General features: G+C 46.0%; 1 long non-coding RNA gene across 3 annotated transcripts in view; it reads left to right on the forward strand.

The window, feature by feature from the left end:
- Positions 1–19,908, forward strand: part of LOC146871987 (uncharacterized) — a 52,118-nt gene extending 32,210 nt beyond the window's left edge. The window contains exons 3-4 of one of the 3 annotated variants that reach the window (XR_014981301.1): positions 14,083–14,338; positions 18,065–19,908. This is a non-coding gene — a long non-coding RNA (uncharacterized LOC146871987). Of the gene's footprint in view, positions 1–14,082; positions 15,157–18,064 lie in introns of those variants that run through there. The other 2 variants (XR_014981302.1, XR_014981300.1) reach the window with 2 other exon arrangements.
- The last annotated feature ends 260 nt before the right edge of the window (positions 19,909–20,168 follow it).

The following is a 20,168-nucleotide window of genomic DNA, read 5'->3' on the forward strand; positions in this document are numbered from 1 at the left end:
GAACTATCTCTACCTCCTGCTGCACTTGGTTAATCAGGTTCAAAAGACACTCGCGCTTCCAATGTCCAATCTGGTGATAAAGATGACACGCAGTGGTCTTCTTCAATGTTGCCACATCCACTCCTGTCTTGGGATCAACAGATTTTGCTCTTCCCTGACCTTGGACATTCTGATTTCCTCCTTGGTTATTTCCCTGTCTCCTTCCTAACGTCCCTCCATTAGGCTGCACTTGAGCCGTTTGCATCTGGACAAGCATTAATTTATCTTTCAACTTCCTGTGCTTCGAATCTACCTCATCACTGCAGTATCTAGCATTCCGCAAGATTTCATCTACCGGCTTGTTCTGCCAGCAAATCAAATGTTGCTGTATCATGAGACTAACTTCTGGTTTCAGTCCCAAAACAAACTTCGAAACAAACTGTCCCATGTCTTTGGAATCTAAGGCATCTAATCCACTATAATGTTTGAAGGCTTGCAAAAGGCGTTCGTAATACTCATGTACCGTCTCTTTTGGTTCTTGAACAGTTCGATCTATCTTAACCCAATCAATATCTTGAGGTGAAATCTTCAATTTTAACCATGTAATCACTTGCTCAAACTTTTTCATGACTATTGGTGATGGACCATTCGTGACAGCATCCCTTTCTGGCTCAGAAGTCGGCCATTCAACAGCAACCTTGCATGCAGCCCACAAATCCACTGGAACTACGATGTCAAAAAACTTGTTCAAATCAATCCACAACACTTTCGAAATTTTAACAAAGCGATCAACCTGCTTGTACCATTCTACAGGCTTCTCCCTCAGCCGAGGAAAATCGTTCTTAAATGCAGCCAAATCACCTCTACTCCAAGGCCCATGCACGTACCCTCTATTTTGTACCTCTTGTAAAGGGTAATTCCCTACGCCAAGCATCCCTCCACCTGGAGGTGGCGTCTCTCCTACAGTCCTTTTGAAACTCTTCTTCTTAGACCACCTTTCCTCCCATTTGTCAAGCATGATCCATGCACGCATCCCTACGATCAAATCTCTGATGTGTGTCCTCAGTCCTATGACCCTTTTCTCTTCCAGTTCTTGGTCACTATACTGCAACCTATGGCTCCCTTGTAACGACTTCGTCTTAGATAGATCTACCTCGTATTTCTTGGCCAAATCAGTCAGATTCTCATGTGAAGTCCTTGCCTTACGAGTCACATCCTTAGCTACAAAGAGCAACTCATCTTGTTCATAAATCTCTATCCTGTCCAGAGGTAAATTCCCATTTATTATTTCATCTACTTCTGCTTTCAATCACACTATATCTAACATTCGTGCCCTCACGGCACCTCTCAATGGTTCTCGACAACCTACTCCGTTGTGTTCGTCCCCCTCGCAGCTCTGATCTCTAGACCTACTCTCTTCTGACATGTTCCTAAGTCCTGATCTTTTCTCCGACTCATCTAGCTCACCATTCCCCGTTATCCTACCATTCTGATTCCTCGCAGGTGGTACCCACATTCTCAGATCTGATCTTGACTCGGCCAATGACCTTGGTCTTACCGGTCTCACATCCACCTGTCTTCTAGAGGAGTTTGCAGTTCTATAGGTCTCGGAGCCTGTTCCATCTCACTCACTATACCATTTCCTTCAGCAGTATTTCTTTGTCCAGCTGTTGACTGTGCTAAACTACCAACTTTCTCCTGGTCTGGGTTATAGACTGAAACTATGGGTCCAATAGTAACCGGTACTTTTAAAGCATCCGGTAACCTCGCACATCCCGCAGCTTCTGAACTTGCTAAAGACTGGATTTTCATGTCCTCCGCTTCTGTCGAGATTGTTCCTACTACTCTCACGTCTGGCTGAGTCTGTGATCCACTAGTCCCTTCTGCTGGGATCGACTTTCCTTCGTAAGAATCTGGATTGAACGGAGGCGGTCTTTCAGACAACAACCTCTCTATCAAGCTGTCATCTGTATCACTGTCATCCTCTTCTACACTCTTTGCCTTTGCACTTTCTGTTTTCTCTAGTATTGGGTACAATCGATCCCCCTCAATCGTTTCCACTCTCCACCTTTTCTCTAGTGCATTCCACCTCGCATCTTGGAATGCCCTGATCGACTTCTTCACCCTTTCTTGACTTCTACCTCTTTTCCAGTCATACGCTGCTCTGATCCATGCATGTAATGCCTCAAACTGGGTTGGTCTAGGCAGAGGTCGCAAGGAAGACATCACAGATTTCAACTGATACAACACATCCAACCTGAAAGTGCCATATCGTGGGAAAGTCAATTCTCCCTCTCCACGAGTCATCTTATGCCAATTTTCAAGCCAAATTATAGTATGCAATCCCACATTCGTTGCGTTGCCATATAATGTGCTGGAGTATCCTCAGGAGGGGCTTCCTCTCCTCCCTGAGTAACCACATGTCTGTCACCTCTACACAGTTTTTGGAAAACCTTAAAACATTTCATGATGAACAAAATTTTGATCGCGCACAATATTTTCGTTCACTACCTGATATCAATCCACCAATAGCAGCGCGACTCACACCAACCGACCTATCGCAGCGCGACACCTTCTGACATCACACTTCCTCCGCTCGCAGCAGTTCCCCTCCTTCACAATTCGCTTCTCACTCTCGCATTTGTCTCATTCACACTCTGAAATATTTATCTGTCCATGAAATGACCAGGCAATCACTTCTCTGACTGCCTATGACAGTCTCTCAAAATTGTTGACCTCAAACCTGGCAACTGTCAGTCTGCGAAACGACCGGACAAGCGCCTCAATGATAGGTTTCAAAAGCTCAAAGTTCCACATACAACAACCCACGACCAGCATCGGTTACTCACGCACTCACACATTCCCTCCCCCTATCTCGGTCTGGGTAATCAATGACATCTCACGGTTCCCCTCTCAATGGTCAACAAAGTCTACCTTGGGTGTCTTCTACACCACAACTTCTCAGACTACTCATCTAGCCAAAGAATCCCCGGACTGCGCGCTCTCACAGCCTGATCTCACAATCACTCAACTCTCATTCCAACATCGCAAGACATCACCCTTGACCTTAGGGTAGACCGCTCCCCTGCCTCCGCAGCGCCATCTGTGCTTGCCTGCCTCAGTGTTGCCTAGTTCTGCCTGTGTGCCCCCGTGACTGCCGCTCCCACTTCTCTCCTTGTTCCCCGAGTGCATGGCCCCAGAGTGCCCGGTTCCCTCCTTCTATTTTGTACCCTCGAGTGCCTGCCTCAGAGACTGCCTGGTTGAATGTAATCCCACCTTTTTTCTGTATCCCCGAGTGCGTGGCCCCCCCCTGTGCGCCCGGTGCCCCCGCTCGTTGTGCTTGTTTTCTCCGCCTTTTTTGCTCGTCCTTTTCCCGCCTTTCTCGTCGTCCGCATCGCTTCTTCCCCTGTTTTCTCGCCACCTTCCCAAAGCCGTTTTTTCCTCGTTTTTCCCGCCGTTTTTGCGCTCCTCAAGCGTAATCCCATTGGCCCACCTACCCTCCCGCCTCCCAGCTGACCCCCCCTCCCCGGCTACCCCATATATGGCGGCCGCTGCGAGGCCGCGCAGCGGACATGCGCAGCGGGCGCGCCGCTGGCGCGCCTAAGGCAAGCCCGTCTGCGCCCGTCCGCGCCTGGGCCGCGCCCAGCACCCGTCCCCCTGGTCCCCACGACCCCCACCCCATCCGCCACCCCCGCCTGACCTACGACACCACCACCCTCACCGCCCTCAACCCCGGCCGCACGCCCGGCTGCTACCGCGCTACCCCGAAGCGGACCCACGGATCCTTCACCTGCCGCAACTGCCGCTTTACCTGCCTACGAACACATATCGCACCCGACAAGAACGACTCCCCCGGAAACAACCTCGACTGCATCCTGATCAACACCCGATCCGTCCACAGGCATGCCATCGAACTATGGAACCTCATCGACTCAACAAACCCGGACATCGCCTTCCTCACCGAGACCTGGATGAACCCCTCCTCGACACCCGACATCGCCATAGCCATCCCTGACGGCTACAAAATCATCCGGAAAGACCGCACCAACCGCACCGGAGGAGGCATCGCCATCGCACACAAAAGCTCCATCCGCATCTCGACCCACGTCGATAATTCACTCCCCGACGCCGAACACCTCCACTTCGCGATCCACAGCGACCCCAAGACCACCCTCAGAGGCACCCTCATGTACAGACCACCAGGACCATGCACTAAGTTCAGCGAAGACATCGCAGACTTCGTCAGCCCACACGCACTCCCGTCCACCGACTACATCCTCCTAGGGGACCTCAACTTCCACCTGGAGAACCACACCGACAACAACACCACCACCTTACTGGACAACCTCGCCAACCTGGGACTGAAACAGCTAGTCAACACCCCCACCCACTACGCCGGACACACGCTCGACCCCATCTTCTCCTCCAGCAAACACATCTCTTTCAGCCACACCACCGAACTCGCCTGGTCGGACCACAGCTGTGTCCACTTCAGCTTCAAGAAGACCACCGTGCACCACCACACCCAGCAACCACCAAGAAGACAGTGGAATCGAATCACCACGGAACAACTCACATCGATCCTCTCTCAGAAGCAACCCACCAGCACCACAGACCCCAACGAAGCCACCAACAACCTCACGAGCTGGATCTCGGACTGCGCCAACCTCCTGGCCCCCCTGAAGACCCAAGCAAACAGCAACAACCACAAGAAAAACTCCTGGTTCACCCCCGACCTCAAGGACTCCAAAAAAGAATGCCGCACCCTCAAAGACTTGGCGCCTCAACCAGACCGAGGAGAACATGTCTGCTCTCAAGAACGCCACCCACTAACACCACCAACGCCTCCGCGCCGCACGAAAATCAGCCTTCCAGAACAGACTAGACAACAACGCCCACAACAGCAAGGAACTATTTGGCATCGTCAAAGAACTCTCCAACCCCGACGCAGAAAACAACTCCATCCCTCCCTCACAGGACCTCTGCGACTCCCTCGCAGCCTTCTTCCACCACAAGATCACCGACATCTATAACAGCTTCACCACAACCAACACGAACCCACCACTGGAACCCGCCACCGACAACACCACCATCCTCACCTGGAACCCAACCACCACCGAGGAAACCACCCGCATCATGAACTCCATCCACTCAGGATCACCATCCGACCCCTGCCCGCACCACATCTTCAACAAAGCCGACAACATCATCGCACCCCACCTCCGAGACATCATCAACGCGTCTTTCACCACTGCCACCTTCCCGGAGAAATGGAAACACGCCGAACTCAGCGCCCTCCTAAAGAAACCAACAGCAGACCCCACCGAACTCAAAAACTTCCGGCCCATCTCGCTCCTACCGTTCCCCGCCAAAGTGATTGAGAAAATCGTCAACGCTCAACTCACCACCGCCCTGGAAATCAAAGACTCACTCGACCACTCACAGTTCGGCTTCAGAGCTAACCACAGCACCGAGACCGCCCTCATCGCAGCCACGGATGACATCAGATCCCTGACCGACAAAGGAGAAACCGTGGCCCTCATACTCCTGGACCTCTCTGCAGCCTTCGACACGGTATGCCACCATACCCTGAAACGTCGCCTCAGCAACACCGGCATCAGAGGCAAGGCCCTGGAATGGATCATCTCCTTCCTCTCCGGAAGAACCCAGAGAGTCCGCCTCCCCCCCTTCAGATCCACAGCCACAGAGATCATCTGCGGCGTCCCCCAAGGATCCTCCCTCAGCTCCACCCTCTTCAACATCTACATGACCCCCCCTGGCGAACATCGCACGAAAACACGGACTCGACCTCGTATCCTACGCCGACGACACCCAGCTCATCTTATCCCTCACCAACAACCCCACCTCAGCTAGAACCAGACTACACGAAGGCATGAAGGAAGTAGCGAACTGGATGACAGACAGCCGGCTTAAACTGAACACAGAGAAGACGGAGGTCCTCATACTCGGCCCTACACCCTCCGCCTGGGACGACTCCTGGTGGCCTCCCGCCCTGGGCAGCACTCCCCAACCCACTGACCACGCACGCAACCTCGGCTTCATCCTGGACTCTTCCCTCTCCATGACCAGACAGGTCAACTCGGTGACCTTGGCATGCTTCAACACCCTCCGCATGCTCCGCAAGATCTTCCGCTGGATCCCCACCGACACCAGGAAGACCGTAACCCACGCCCTCGTCACCAGTCGCTTGGACTATGGGAACACTCTGTACGCCGGCATCACCATCAAGCTGCAGAGGAAACTACAACGAATCCAGAACGCTGCCGCACGACTCATCCTGAACATACCCCGCCACCACCACATCTCCGGACACCTGAAGAAACTTCACTGGCTCCCAGTCGACAAGAGGATCACCTTCAGACTCCTCACCCACGCACACAAAGCCCTGCACAACCTCGGACCAAAACTCATCAACCACCGCGTCTCCTTCTACACTCCTCCGCGCACCCTACGCTCGACCGGACAAGCCCTGGCAGCCGTACCCCGCATCCGCAAAGCCACCGCCGGAGGAAGATCTTTTTTTTTTTTTGGCAGCGAAGACCTGGAACTCCCTTCCCAGCCACCTTCGCGCCATACAGGACCACCTCTCCTTCAGAAGGCAGCTCAAGACCTGGCTCTACGAGCACTGACCCCCCCCCCAGCGCCTTGAGACCCTTACGGGTGAGTAGCGCGCTTTATAAATGTAACTGATTGATTGATCACACAATCAAATCAACACTGCAATCTACAAAACACATTACCCTATTCATACTCCCTTTACCACGAACTGCTGCTTTCTGCCGCACCGCTACTCTCTGTCAGTTTCCATCAGCTGCCGTCGTCTGCCGCTCACCATCCAGTGGGTCACCATCACTCGAATTCTATGGGCCTCTGTAATCTCCTATCTTAATCTAGATCTCCCCTCACTATCAGAGATAACCATCCTCTGCTACCAACTGATAAAGCCGGATTCTTATCTGTCTTACCATCACCAAGAATCCTCTCAGGTCGCCAGGATCTTTTTATCTGGTAAATAGTGTAGAGGGGAGGAAATCAAATATCAACACATAAACAATCAAATCAAAATTTGATCTCTAAAGGACCACTGACTCTGGATCTCAATTTTTAGGGGTTTATTACAAAGCCAAAAATAACAGCACGTACAAGCACCTCAGCACCAGGTTAAGAAATAAATGGGCACTAATACAAAAAAGATTCTACGCAGGAGTCTCATCCGACTCAGAATAAGGAGAATAGTCAGTTCCAAAAGCATCAGGCAGGCAATAACAAATCCAATCTCCATGTTAGAAGTCATCAACCTAGAAAGAAATTCAGTAGTCTATCCCTACACTATCTCTAAGGTGACATCCCTACCTAGCATTTTCCCAGGCAAGAGGATAAAAAGGTGTCAGAAGTGAAGACTTCCTTAGAAGTACACTCACTTTGTCAGTGCTCGTTCTAAGATGCTCCTTCTATCTTCCCACCTAAACCTCAACTGCTCAACCCACGGGGCACTGGTCCTAATTCAAAATCCCAACAACGTAGAACACTCCCTCTGGCACACCTCTTCAGCCAGGTCTTCTCCCAGTAATTTTCCTCTGAAACTTGTCTCACTTCCAACGATGGTTTACTCATCCTGGGGTCCCAGGCACCTTCTCTGCCAAAAGTATCATCCCTGCATTCCAGTATACTCCCATATTGGCTTCTCATGCCATCCTAACTCCTGAAAGAAAGTGTTAGTTCTCTAATGAGCTAGGTGTCCTTGCACCTGCAACAGAAACATGGGAACGAGAAACTTTCCACTTCTCTGAGATTTTCTAACATCCCTGAAACCCAGAGCCTTACCAAGGGAAACCATTTTCGGCCTGCAATATTTAGCTAACATAAGAAATGAACAGGCCTCTCTTAAACGTATATGCAATCAGGCCTTTACACAATTTAAACACACATTTCTAGAATCACATTATAAGCATTGATTTCATTATACTTCATGTATGAGTAAGTAAACTACACATGCAGACTTTAATATGGTGCTCGTTTAAACCTAATGCATCACATTATATGGGAACCAGTCATTATACGTTGCCTAAAATACATTTCAATTAACCACTACATTGCGCTTCATAAATGACATGATTACATTTCTAATTCGTTCTAACATATGCTGCTTAGTAATACAATTCTAAGTCACACGTTAATGTAAATCCACTAAATATATGGGTGCAGACTAACAGTGATTATGATACACCCCTACAAATTTCAGAAATACATGGCGCTCTATCAATATATAGCGTTCCTATTGAAAAGTCCTGTGGACAAAACATAAAACTGCCAAGGCACGAGGCCGGTCTGCTGCTTTAAAGCACACTACAGGTTTCAGTTAGGCAGATTTTAGTACTTCCTTCCTGTGATCACCGAGGACTCAGAATGACTACAGCTGTGCCAGTAAAGCAGAGGCTGACGTTTCTTGACCACTGTAAGGGGTGTGTTATGTTCTGGGCCCTAGGCCCACATGTTGTAGGAAGGAGCACATGGACACCGGAATATGGTACTGGAAAACTAACTACGAGCACTAGCACTCGGGCTCTTTTATTTGCGGGGTCTCCTGAATGGTGATGCCCATTTTGGATGGGTGAGGGGGTGTGTGTGTGGGCCAGCCCTCGGGGGAGTGGCTGGCAGAAACACTAGACTGTGTCCAGCAGGACACAACATTCCTCCCAAAGTTTATTAAAACGAAAAATAACAAACAAGAGTCCAACCTATGGGCAGGAATGAGAGAAAGAAACCAAAATATAGGAAGTTTCACAGTTCAGAGATGTAGCTCGCAGGACAGCGCTGGACAGGTGCAGCTGGGAGCACCCGTACATCCGGGCATATGTTCATCCTTTAACCAGGCATATCTGGACACGGATAGGAGTTCCAAGGGGCACGTGACGTGCTACGTGCGGACAACAGTACCGCATCAGTCTACTTGCTGAAGTTCCTTGAAGTGGTCTTGTTGTCCGCACGTAGCACGTCACGTGCCCCTTGGAACTCCATCCCTATTTAGGAATCCACATCCAGCCCCAAAACGTGGCGGATTCACCGCTGTGGACGTACCCGCAATATTAGATTGATTAGTCGACTACAAGCCACAATTAGAGTTCCCCTACCTGTTCCGGCTCATTTTCGCCGGGGTACGCGACCTGCCACTGTGCTGCTCTATCCTTTGATTGCCTGCTCACACCCTCATCAGAGAACCCGGCTGGGTTTCCTTGTGAGTACCTTCCTTTCACCTTACACACGGGTTGCACACTCCCTACAAGCAGCAGAGCAATCAAACGTCCAGATGTCCCCATTATCATATGTCCTGACGAGACCCTACAACCTAAATAGGGTTGAAACGCCGTTGACAGTAAAGATGAAAGCGAACCAATGATTCAGCACTTATGATTGTATACAGTGACTGAATATTCATGTGTAAATTTAGAAATGGTCGCTTTCTGTACAAAGATTCTTTGAAACCTTGTATATATTGTCACGTTGTGTCACGCACTCTTTAGGTTCATGTTTCACTTGGGACACTTTTGCACAAATGCTTATTTTCAGTTTATTAATTGAGTAATACATATATGTGTCAAACCAAATCATTGGTGTGTGTGGTTCTTCCTTTATGACATCATCTTAAAACCCTTATATCGCGATTACGCATTGTTGCATTTATATGTGGTTCAGTGGCAGGTGCTGCTCTGCTTCTTGTCACCTTCTTAGGCGCTGCTCTCCTTATGCCTTGCTGCTTCGGGTTGGGATGCCGTGGTTCCATTATTTTGACTGGACAGCTTTGGGCATCTTGGGTCTCTGTGTGGGGGTTAACAGTCCGTCCCCTGAAACACTGGGTTGCCCACAGGGGTGTGTTGCACTCACTTGGTCGGTCTCGTTGGCACACTTGCTTGCTTTGTGCAGGTGCTTTACCACAAGCCTCCGCTAGGTGGTGCTGCAGCATCTCCTTTGAGGCAGCGCCATCCGTTTCTGAATTGATAGCCTGCACGGTCTGGAGTTGTAGGCGTGGGAGCGCTCAGTACAGGAGCAGTGTGGCATTCTAAGACTGGTGACCACTCTCTCAGGTCCGGTATGGCAAATAGTCCTATTTCCTTTCACAGTGGCAGTAGACCTTCACCAGGGACCCTCAGCACTCTGTGTTCGTCCAGGCTTTTCCTCAGTCCCCACGTGCAGAGTCCATGGGGGTGAGCGTCTCTCTCGCCACACAGCTTGTAGGTGTGGCCGGTGCTATGTCCTGTAAGGGGCGTTCTGGCCACCACTGACGACACGCTGCTGCTGGGCACTTGCGATGTGTGGGTCAAATGGCTGCAGCTCAGGGTGTGGTGCAGCTCAGCAACCGCTAGGTGGCATGGCAGCCACCTTTCTTTCCGGGCTCCGGCAGTTCTCCCTCCGCTGTGGGCCTTGCAACTTCTCCGCTTTTCTTCTCGCACGTCGGCCCACCCAGAGAGTAGTTTTCACGCTGACGCAGTGTGAGCTCTGAAGATGCCGGTGTAACCTGCCGGCGACAGCCAGGAGAGGTTCCTGTCCCGGGAGTGCTGATGAGTGTGTGTAGCCGTATTTCTTTACCAGGGCGTGCACGGCAGGTACCGGGAAGGGAGTCTCTTCACCCAAACAGGCACTGGTGGTGTAGGAGTATGCAGTGCAGGTGCGGTAGGGTGGCGCTTACTGCAGCCTTCCCAATACTGCAGGCCCGGACTTCCTTGAAGTCTGCACATGTAGGGGTGGGGGGGGCGGCCCTCATGCAGCTGGGACTCACCGTGCTCTTTGGAGAGTTCACATCAGTGTCGGGTATAGCGGGCAGCTCACAGGCGGGGTGGGCTCCCGCTCCGTTGTATTCACTCCATCACGGGAGCATCTGCACAGCTCCACGGGTGTCATCACCGGTGTAGTTGTTTTATTGATGGGGTCAATCTGTGTGCCCCATGCTAGGTACTTGGAGCGCTAGCTGGCATGCTTCACATTAGACGTGCTGACTCTCCCCGCTTCACTCACGGTACAGACTTTCACCCGTGCAGGGGAGGGAAGGCGCCGCTCTGCGCTCCTCCGGGCTGTCTCTCTGATGCGGGGTGGGCTCCCGCTGACCTTCCTCTCCCCGGGGCTCTTCACATGCCCCACGTGTTGTCTGATGAAATCCTCACCATCTGCAGAGGTGTCCTTAACACAGGTAGAACATATTCACCCTTCACAAACGGCGGGTGCACAGACGGGCAAGTCCTGCTCATCCCCAGTGTTATGTTCTGGGCCCTAGGCCCACATGTTGCAGGAAGGAGCACACGGACACCGGAATATGGTACTGGAAAACTAGCTACGAGCACGTACACTCGGGCTCTTTTACTTGCGGGGTCACCTGACTGGTGACGCCCGTGTTGGATGGGTGAGGGGGTGTGTGTGATGGCCAGCCCTCGGAGTGGCTGGCAGAAACACTAGACTGTGTCCAGCAGTGTTCTTCTTCATCAACCTTCTTGCGGGCCCAGCTTCTAAGAGTGGGATCTCTAGAACAAGGGCAGCTCTAAACATTTCGATGAGTAGCTGCACCATTGCCTGCATAATGCTGTGCTCAGGATCGGGAAAGAAAATAAATATGCAACACAACAATACAATGGAAACAGAGTAACAAAATGACACGATAAACAACACACAACACACTAACACGACATAAAATGAAGCAGCTGCATGACTGTGTTGTGATAATGTGTTGTATGTTGCTGGGAAAACTGTTGGTGTGTTTTATGTGGTTATATTGTTCATGTACTGTGTTCTTGTGCTGATGTTGTGTTTTGTTGGTGTCTCGTGTTTTCTTGTTTTGCCCAGTTGATAAATTATGATCAGGTTTTGTTGCATTGTGTTGGTATGCTCTTTTATTGTGTGCTTGTGTTGGTGTCTTGTATTTTTTTTTTGTGTTAGTGTGTCTTGATTGGCATGCTGTTTTGTATTATTTTGGTGTTGTCTTCTATTGTAATGTGTTTTGTTGTATCGCATTGTTCTACTAGGTTGTATGTTAAATTGATGTTTTGGTGTATTGCATTAGTGTAGCTGTCTTATTTTGGTGTACTGGTGTGTTGGTATGCTACACATGTTTTTTTCTGTAAGTTTTTGTGTTGTTCTGTTGTGTCGCAGATGTGTCGTGTTATAGTTTGTTGTGCTTTTTTGCATTGTTGCGTTGTCTTGTTGATGTCTTGTGATGCGTTTTGGTTTAGTTGTGTGGTAGCTGCGCTGGTGTTTTTTTTGGGTGACATTGGAGTGTTGTGTTGGTGTGCTGGTAGGTGTGTTGTGTCATGTCAATGAGATGTATTATCGTGTTACTGTGTTTTGTAACTGTTATTGTGTTCTGCTGTGATTTTGTTATGTTATACTTTAGTTGCTTTTCTAAACTGTGATGTGTTGTTACGCCATAACAGCAGTTTGTCTGCTTAAATTAGCGCAAACACTTTCTCACAATCACACTGCCTCAAACAAACTTTAATGGTGTGGCCTCGAAATTTGTTTTTGTCAAAACTTACTATTTACTAACAAATAACACTGATTGAAAATGTTTTGTGATCTGGCCAGTGGTTGTATAACAATATTGCTGTTATGGCTTATCCTGCTGATCATAGACAAACTGCCTTTAGGGTGTTTCCTCAGTATCATCTATTCATGGTGGCTCCATGTTGGATCCCTGTCCAGGCAACATATTTGCATTAGCATTTAGCAGTACCTAGAAAGCTTTAGCCAATCTCTGTGCACTATCTCTCATCCGAAACTTTCCATGATCTCTGGAAAAAGACATTCATCGCCCCACTTTATAAAATATCCTCTGCAAATCCACTAAGAGCAACTATCATCCATTCTCTGTTTCCTTTTCCTTCCATGCTACTAGAGAACACTGTCAATTCTCAGTTAGTTTGCTAATCTGATATTTGATCCTGTTAAATCCAGCTTCCACCCAACAAACAATATGGAAGTCACTCTTCTTGCAGTAGTAGATAACATCAAACATATTATGGCTCAAGGAGGGTCTGCTTTATTGAACCTCCTTGACCTAACAGCAGTCTTTGACACAATTTCTCACCCTCTTATCTATCTCCTCCCTCAATCAACTCGACATAAGTAAATCTGCTCTCAAATGGTGTGTTTATTTTTGTCTTAAAGGAATCAAACAGTCTCTACTACATTTCCGCTTCATTTATGCTCCGAAAAGTTGTCAGGAGCCACAGGACCACTCTCTGAGCCCTACACTCCTTTAACTTCTACATCACAAGTCTTGATTCCTTAATCTGCACTTTCAGGTTTGCGATCATGTCATGCGCCAGTGACATTCAAATAATCATCTCCAATCAGGACAGCTCCACATCCATCGTGATAATTTTAAATCCAATATATCTTAAGTAGCCATCTGGATGGAAAAAATTGTCTCAAATTAGACAAAACTGAAGTCCTTCTCAAAACCGAGGTCCGTCTCTTCGGGAATATCCCATGTGTCTGACAAGAAACCTAGGAATACAAGATCTCCTTCTCTTGCCAGCTGTGCCAATTTGCAGCAACTTCTTTTGGTAGCCTGAAAATGATCAGCAAAATTCCTTCTTTTCTTCTGGATGGTTTCAGACAAACTTGATGACTTCTTGCCTGGACTACAGCACTCGCTTTACGTCCAAATCATCTACTGCTGTTGAAGATTGCATTAATCTCTTAGCATGAGCTGAAAGCCATTTTGTACTTGGCAGCCATTTTGGTTAGCATGTGCTGGACATTTGCTGTTTCCCTCTCCCATAGTCTTGCACATGCTCAGATGTGCTTAGCTAGTAGAGTGCACCTGTTCCTAGTATAGAACTGTCAGGCTGTTCTAACTGATGTCAGCAACTTATTACTCCTCCTACTTGTTGACTGTGCAGTTTCTGTATGACCATCTATGTGCATAACTCTTCTCATGTGTACTTGTACCGCCTTTTTTCAGCCCCTGTGTGGGTATATAATGCCCCTGTTCTCTGTATTCCTTAGAAATGTCTCCTACAGTGATTTGAGAATTCTGTATGACGCATTTTTCCCTCTGTAGAGGTTAATAAAAATATGTCTTTTATATTGCAGCTTCTGTGCCAATCTCTTCTTTGTTGGTTTAAAAGGACCAGGTGTATCAGTGAAGCCCCAGATTAGGTTTTGATTTCTACAATTGGTGCCCTCTGTGAGGATCATCAGAGAAGTGGCTATCCAAGGGAGTGATCCTGATGGGAGACAGCAATCTACTGAGGAGGACAGAACAGGACTCTAGTAAAAAGGTACCCTAAAACTGTCCTGAATGGACTCCTCCAACAGCTTACCACTCCTGACTGAGAACATTTTTGGCGTGAGTATTCTAAAAATGACCGTTTGGTCACTCAGAACTTGGCAGTTAGAATCTGGAAACTTGTACTTGGTAAGGTCGTTTGTTACGACGCTTCATTGATTTGTATGGAAATTGGCCAATATTTGGAATTTGGAAATATGTAAACTGCAGTTTGTGTAGGCAGGTAATGAGAAACTTTTGTAAACTTGAATGGCACACTTTGAGTTAAGTGCTACTTTGTGTATAATATTGTATATGCTGCAATATTTTTGGCATGCCTGTTCTTAGCACACATCGTAGAATGTGTTGCATCTGTGTAGGTACCCTTGGAACTTGTATTGAATTAGCCGGCTCCCCTAGAGGGGATACTTAACTAGGTTAAGGTATAGAAACGTATTTCTTCCTTGGTGACTAGTACCCTGAGGAACTAAATATGTACGTAGAAAGCATCCTGGTCTGTGCACTTAGTAACATTCATAAGTGGTGATATGCAGAGCGTTTTTTCTTGGTGTTCTGCCAGCCAAATCTAGTGAATATGACTTACAACTAGTATTTACAAATAGTTTGGTTTAAGTACAGTCTGTGGGCTGTCTTTTGTTTCTGTCCTAAGTGTTGATCTGTGGGTTAAATGTGTGTTTAAATGTCTGTGGTTTGTCATTAGTGGTACTTGTAAGTAGCGATTGCGCTCTTGGTGCAAGAATGGCTAGCCTTAAGTGCCCTGTATTATGTGTTCTGAGTGTATGACACCGTTTTGAAAATGTCTGGAATGAGCTCAATGTTTTTTTTTTTGTCATCATTCTGTTATGCCAAACATCATTAAAATAAAATATATTTTAAAAGAATCCAGCAATGAATTATATAATATATGCTAAATAGCTGCACGCTATCATTAAATTGACAGAGTAAGATACTATACATGTGTGCAAATTGCCACAATGTTACAGATAACATTAGAATCCACATTTAATAGGAATAAAAAAGCTTCAAAAAACGAAATTGTGTGTTTTGCAATAGATAAAATTAAGATACAAAATGTCACAACATTTATCCTTCTGTATTAGGTATTAACAGGCATTCACATTATCTGATGAGTTGGTTGTTGCAGACCTGAATACACATTACAGAACGACAGATTTGTGCAAAAGCTGACTTGAAAGGCGTGTGAATTCGACGCCTTTACGTGTCAAGCAGCTGTGTAAACATTAGACTATTTCTGACTCCGGCCACAGAAAACAGCTGACGTCACTACCCCTTAAGTCAGTGCAAGCACGGTGTAAAATCCTGCATTTCAGACTGCTGTTTTAAAAGTTAGAAATATAGTTTCATTATTTTTGATAAACAGAGGACCGATTGACTGTAGGGATTTCTTTTCTTAATGCCTTTTTAAATAAGGATAAGAGTGGTTTTTGATGTTAAATAATAATGACTGTCCTTCATTTAAAAGTGGCGCAGACTTAAGATGTTTCAAGTTAAGTTTCTGTGCTTAGGGCTAAGAATGAATGTGTTTAAATATGATGGGCAAAGGGATGCAGCTTGCTTTTCATATGTGGACTCATCAAAATGATTGGATTTATTAAAAAAAAAAATATTTTGATTATATAATTTTTTTTATTTAAAATAGGTGCATTAAATTCGTTTTTTAATATTTATAATGCCTAATAATGATGCTGTGACCTCCTAGCATCTAAATTGAATTTAAGCCGTTCTATACAGCAATAGGGGGTCACTTACATGTGAAATGTCGCTTTACCCAGGCGTACAAAACTTATTTTTATAAGGGTATACATTATACATTTTTGATGCCACATCTCTGGGATATGTAGAGGACATTCTGGGGATGACTATTATGCAAAAACATTGTAGGATATTCATTTTTAAGTGCCCCAAACATCAAAGTCGAAATTGAGTAAAATTCACTATTTAAATGAGGTTATTCCAATCAGAGCAGCTTTTAAACTGCCTTAGGCTCCAGTAAATGCACATATGTAAGTTTAGAATGAATAGCTGACATCTATACTGCTAGACAAGCACTCAGTACACTGCTTACAAATATAAATATGTACAAAAAACTGGCAGAAGTTATTAAGCTTACCTCTGAATTGCTGGTAGACAGGAATGGAGTGGGTTGTTGCGCTCTCAGTCTCCAGGGTCACTTTGAATTGGTAAAGATAAAACTGCATGAAAACCTTGCACGCAAGATGGGACAGCTGCGAATAGGTTAAAGGTCGAAGTTCTACATGTAGAAGCCTAGCAGGGCTCAGCGCAACGTTTGCTTTGACATTTTGACATTTGAAAGACGAAATGGCAGGGCAGGGACAGAATTTTTTTGGGCAAAAGCAAGTTTTTGTGCACTCATATGAACAGAGTAGTATAATGGTATATGTGAGCTCTTATTAAGACAATGGCTCTGCCATATGTATAGCGCTAATGCTTTTAGGGCTGAATTAAGGAAGCAATGGGATTTAGTTTTGATTCATGTGCCCTCGTGTTACACTTGTACATTTGCTAAAGGAATATGTTCTTTAGCTAGCTCAATGTGCTATTTAGCTCCTCAGAGTTTGTTTATGCCCAGTTGCTACAAATTGGGGTTGATAGTGTTGACAGAATGAAACCTGTTACAGGTTTCCTACTGTCAAAAATGGGGGGAGGAGGCTAGCTCTTCTACAAATTAAGGGTAGGCAAATTTATGTTTTCTCTCTCTTTTTCTCAAATTTCTTTTGAGCCTGTCTAAACTGTCTGTGAAATAGCCATGAGACATTTAATTGGCTATTCAGTAATACTGTTTTAAACATTATTAGCATTAATAAAATGAATAAATAAATTTGCTATGTTACTTCCCATCCTGTCTGATGAAATTATGAAAAGATGAGTAGTCTAGATTGCTGTTTCCTTATTTGATCTTTAAGGGGAACTAGCTGTGGGTAGTTTTTGTTCTCAGGTGATAACACCACTATTGTTTGTTATTCTCATGCTACATACAGTTTTGCAAGGGCATTGCTAGTTTTTATTAGCTAGTCTGTGTAAATAAACTGACAGTCCTTACTAGAGCTGATGTTGCATAGTTTGGCTTGTGAAAAAATAGAATGCAGAGAAGATGCCCATGTGATCCTTAGCAAATATTTTTGAGGAAAATATTGTTTTATAGGAGTCTGTTTGTCACAAGATGTTCTGCTGGAGAAAATGTACCCATTATGTTGAAGTTTTTAGTTCTTTATGTAATAGGAATCCTTGTTAAATTAGCAGTTTTAGATTTTCCTGTTGCTCCTATAACATGAGAGCATGGTCCTAAGCATACAATGTAGGTGCTTTTATTAAGAGAAATCATTTTAGAAGTGTCTGCAGTCCTGTACAAGTAATGCAAAGTCTATGAGTAAAAGTGTAGAACATTTCCTTTTTTCTTGAGGGTCTTTAGATGATTAAGCTATGAATATACAGATGTAAGGATTTGGAGTATGTCTGTATTGTTTTTCTCTTTCCCTCAGAATTTAGTAAATGAACACAGACTTCCTTGGCTGCTTGGGATTGGGTGACGTATTACTCTTGTCAGTTCACCAAAGAGTTCCTTTTATACTTGCCAATAGGTCGAGGCTGTTGTTTTTTTTACTCTCACATAGATGAAAGTGGTTCTTGGGTGCCTTGCTAATATATGGGGCGTCCCTAGACTAGGAAGTATTCTGAGACTAACCTCTCTGTTGATAGATTATTTCTGTGCCTTGTCTAAAGACCTTTTGTTCTGTCCACCAATAGATATTTGCTGCCTTACAACCATTGCCAGAGGGGCGCGGACGTCAGATCTAGCTTGAGGAGTCAGCACCAGTCCAGCTTGAAGTCAAAGTGAAGGTAACCAGCACAGGCTTTGCTGGCAACCAGGACCTCAGTGAAGGTAGAAGGCCGGAAGCACTGGGATGTGAAGTGTGTACCCCTGCCACTGTCTTGGGCGAAAGACGGGGTCACAAATCAGAAAGGAGAAATCGTGGATCAAGTTTTTGATGCCCAGCCGAGAGTCACAGCCCGACCAGGAAGGCGAGAAAGTTTTTGCTTGAGGTAACCCCCTTTGAAACAAGGGTTGCTTCAGAGATCCTAGCATCAGGCCTCTGAATCCTGGTCCCAAAGTGGCTGTAAAGTCTTCACCTTTGTTGGTCAAGAGATACCTGGGCACACTGAATGCAATCTATGGCCCCAGCGAAAGAGCAGTGTGCCAGCAGAGCAATACAGGAGTTAGGGAAGGACTTGAGTTTAGGGTACAGGTGCTGTGTCTCTGGTGCCTGTTAGATTAAAGTGAAGAAAACTGGTGCACTGCCTGAGACACTGGACAGGATCGCTGAGAGCATTTGCCCTGGTGGGTGATTGCCCTATCCTGAAAGAATAAACTTTTCCCTTGAAACTGGGCCATGATTCCTGAGTTGCGAGTTGTGCAGCTCCACTGTGGGAACAACAAGAGCCTGCCTGTGAGGCTCAAACGGACACAGGGAGAAGACTCCCCTCTGGTTGGTTGTACAGCGGCTTTAATTTCCCAAGGACTTCTTTTTCTTTTTTGTTGAAAATGTACCCCATTGGTCACCCCATTTTTGAGGAGGAGCAGCCCTTTGCAGCTCTTCGTCCTAATCCTCATGGTCCTGTGTGGTCCTCCTGGTCCTCTGGATCCAGGATCATTTTTGTAATAATATGTCTGACTGCTTTCATAATTGTATTAGGAATAATGTTTATTCTGCGAGAGAAAAGTTCATCTGAGCAATTGACAAATGTTACTTTACCCTTTCCTTGATTGATACTCTTACCCTCATAAAGGAAACACTGGAAAAGTCTAGTGAAAATGTTTTTATTAGATATGTGCTGTTGGCTATTTTGAAGTTGAAATTGATGGTCACTGAAATGCATAGGAGCCTTGAAAATGTTTTTACTGGATGGTTCTAGGATTTGCTTAGGACTAGAAAGCTAATAGTTCTGTTTCTGATAATAGTAATTACTCTCTCCTGCTATCTGTATGACCCAATGCTCTGTTCCCTTTGTACTCCTGCTTATACCTTATACATACCAGCTTAACAATATTTAGAATGAGAAATGCCCATCTAGCAATGAATTAGGATATTGATACATTTTATGAAAAAAATTAATATGCATATTTCCTACTGGATTATAGGAATGTCTTTAGCTCATGCTAAAAGGACCATCTGTTGAAGATTGCATTAATCTCTTAGCATGAGCTGAAAGCCATTTTGTACTTGGCCGCCATTTTAGTTAGCTATGTGCTGGACATTTGCTGTTTCCCTCTCCCAGAGTCTTGCACATGCTCAGATGTGCTTAGCTAGTAGAGTGCACCTGTTCCTAGTATAGAACTGTCAGGCTGTTCTAACTGATGTCAGCAACTTATTACTCCTCCTACTTGTTGACTGTGCAGTTTCTGTATGACCATCTATGTGCATAACTCTTCTCATGTGTACTTGTACCGCCTTTTTTCAGCCCCTGTGTGGGTATATAATGCCCCTGTTCTCTGTACTCCTTAGAAATGTCTCCTACAGTGATTTGAGAATTCTGTATGACGCATTTTTCCCTCTTTAGAGGTTAATAAAAAGATGTCTTTTATATTACAGCTTCTGTGCCAATCTCTTCTTTGTTGGTTTAAAAGGACCAGGTGTATCAGTGAAGCCCCAGGTTAGGTTTTGATTTCTACACTGCTTACAGACAGTTCAGAATCCATCTGCCAGGCTTGTCCAAAAACTCACACCTTGGGCCTCTGTATCTGCTAAGTTTAAAGTTTTGCACTGGCTATCTATCCAAAAATAGATTGCCTTTGAACCTTTTTGCATCACCCAATATGCCATATAGAACTCTGGTGCTCTCTATCTGGGAA

The sequence above is a fragment of the Triturus cristatus genome, chromosome 1_1, assembly GCF_964204655.1.
Source record: "Triturus cristatus chromosome 1_1, aTriCri1.1, whole genome shotgun sequence".
In the NCBI taxonomy this organism is placed as follows: Eukaryota; Metazoa; Chordata; class Amphibia; order Caudata; family Salamandridae; genus Triturus; species Triturus cristatus.